Source organism: Nuphar pumila, chromosome 11, assembly GCF_984573655.1.
Source record: "Nuphar pumila chromosome 11, dmNupPumi1.hap1.1, whole genome shotgun sequence".
Classification (NCBI taxonomy): Eukaryota; Viridiplantae; Streptophyta; class Magnoliopsida; order Nymphaeales; family Nymphaeaceae; genus Nuphar; species Nuphar pumila.
The window spans coordinates 77,728,280-77,731,330 of NC_143259.1; positions in this window are offsets into that span (position 1 = coordinate 77,728,280).

Consider the following 3,051-nt stretch of genomic DNA (forward strand, 5'->3'; position numbering starts at 1 on the left):
ATAATCCCTGAGAGAAGAAGGATCGGAGCATCTCCAAGATGAAGGAGTTTGTGACGTACCCTTCCAAAAAAAAAAGAAGAGAGAAAAAAAAAAGTCAAAACATCTCCAAAATGAAGGATGATGTAATAAAATCCCTCAAAACCCAAGAAAGCTCCAATTCTGTCAACAAGAGAGTGCAGAAAGATCATCGTGAGAAAAGAATCCAAGGATATCAAACTGCCGAATCTGCCAAGAATCCTCTTTAATTTTATGAAATTCTATTATCAATATTCTTTCACCAATCGCTCTCACAATATCAAGAATACTCTCTTTCTTGCTCATATCAAGGAAATTGATAGCTTCCTTGAAAGAAAGTCAATTGCAAGCAATTTGAATTCGAATCTTGATTCTACGGAGTTAAGCCCAATCGGAGGTAATACTTCAGGTAGAAAAGAGGGGATATTTTTGCACCAATGTGCATCATTTCCAATTTATTTTAAATCAACAACAATTTTTCAACATTTTGAAAATATTTTCTAGCTATCTTGGCGTGAAGCAAGAGCTTGAGGTTCATCTTTGGCGTATCCTGACATCAGTTGTTATCCCTTTTAGGACTTGATAACGGGAGTTTTCAAGGTTCCTTCCCTTCTGTTGGTATAATCTGAGCGCATGGGCTCTCAGATTTGCACACTTCCCTGTGTTCCCACTGTCCCACCATAGACAGTCCAATTTCGGCTTGAGGTTAAGCCACCAATCATTTTTTCGCAAAAGGTCATCAATTTCAAAAGTTATTTAGTCTCAACAATGAGGCGCCCAAAATCAAACCCCTTTTCAAGCTTTAGGGACCCCAATTTCATCATTTTTCAAAACCCCTATCGGATTCATTGTGCGGAAATCCGAAGGTTCCATCATGGTTTCTTCCTTCGAGGATTTCATTCATTTTCCGCCCAATCAGGATAAGGGTACAAACCTGAGCCTCCTTTGATGAGGTATTTCATTTTCCGCCCAATCAGGATAAGGGTACTAACCTAAGCCTCCTTTGATGAGGTATTTCATTTTCCGCCCAATCAGGATAAGGGTACAAACCTGAGCCTCCTTTGATGAGGTATTTCATTTTCCGCCCAATCAGGATAAGGGTACTAACCTAAGCCTCCTTTGATGAGGTATTTCATTTTCCGCCCAATCAGGATAAGGGTACAAACCTGAGCCTCCTTTGATGAGGTATTTCATTTCCCGGTCAGGTTAAGGGTTAAACCTGAGCCTCATTCTACTGAGGTAATTCATCTCCCGGTTGGGTTAAGGGTTAAACCTGAGCCTCATTTTGATGAGGTATTTCATTTCCCGGTCAGGTTAAGGGTTAAACCTGAGCTTCGTTTCTATGCGAAGTATTTCCCGTCCCATCAAAGTTAAGGGCAAAACTTGAATCTCACTTCCTTTTGAAGTAAATTTTTCTTCTTCACTCTTCACTTCATATCTACCATTTTCATCAGGGCTAATTTCTTCATATCCAGTCAAATCCTTCTAACTGGGGCATTTTTATAGCCCAAATTTGGTGTGTTTTTCTTTGCCACAAAGCTCGTCCTCAAGCCGGCTTAGTAGCAAAGAGGGGCATTTGTAAACACCTCAAATTTTCCTCATCCATTCTCAAACAACCCTCCTCGGGCAGTGCCAACCCTGTTAGGTCAATGTAGGAGTCAAACTCCGAGTCGGTTTTAGAAAATCATCACTTTACCAATTTTTATTAGGAAAATTATCATTTTACCCCTAGGTCATCTCGAACCCCAGTCAGTCGGAGTCAACCAAGCTTGTGGGTCAGTTCAGAACAGTTAGAATATCAGTCATTTCAATCTCATCCGAGCCCACAATGAACATACCATTTTTTATTTCTAACAATTTCTGCCAAAATGGGATCATTTCTTCAGAAATGAGCTCATTTCTTGCTCAAATCCAAGCCAATTGTCTCTGAGTTAGACATTCATAGTCAGTCATACTCCTCAGAGTCTAACTTGAGCTCACCAGGAATTTGAGTGCTCTCATTTCAGTTTAAAACCATTTCTAAGTGTCCAGGAGCCCATTTTAGTCCATTTCATCTCTTTTAGCTGAAATTGAGTTAAGTTCAGTCATTTGAGCTAGTGTTTGAGCCTCGATTTTAGTTTATCTCAGTATTACTGACCTTTGTCTCAGCTCAAGCCCAGATCAGGTTTGTAATTCACTTCATTCCGGTGATCATTTTGTACCATTTCTCTAAAAATGGCAACTTTTTTTAAAAATTCAGTCAGAAAGGTCAGTTGAGTTAATGTCTGAAAAGTTCATTTGAGTTCTAAAATTCTAGAATCCAGTTCAATCCAGCTCATTTCAGTTTGATTCAGCTCAAACCCCAATTTTCAGTGTCACTCTGGCCCGGTAGAACCCGAAAACCATTTCTTAAGCTATTTCACAAATTTTATCAGTTTTAAGCTTTTTAAACTGGTACAATTGCCAATCGGGGTCTAACATTCAAAATTCTTCATTCAGGGTTTGCATTTCGCATGTTATTTCTCATCATTTCATAACATTTCATCACATTTCTTTCCATTTTCGAAGTCCAGAATGCCAGTTTTATAAATTTCAATCCAGATTGAGTTTTAAAAGTTTTCAGAAATCAATTTCAAACCCCGGGTTTCCAAAATTAACATTTTTACCCCCGGGATTCTAAATTTGGAATTATTTTCTCGAGAAAAACAATCTGGATTTATTTCAAACTCAAATTTTCAAAATTTATGCTGGATTTGCTTCGCAACGGGGTATTAAACTTCAAAATCCGAGCTCATTTTAAAAACTGCCAAAAATAGCTCATTTCGCCTGGAAATAAATTTGGAAGTATTTTCTCAAGAGAAACAATCTGAATTTTTTTCAAAATTAAATTTTCAAATTCTACATTGGATTTGTTTCGTAACGAGGTATTGAACTTCAAAATCCGAGCTCGTTTCAAAAACTGCCAAAAATAGCTCGTTTCGTCTGAAAATTTTCTGAAAAGACTATTTTACCCCTTTAATCGTCAAAATGAATTTCAAAAGTGGAATTTGGACCCGC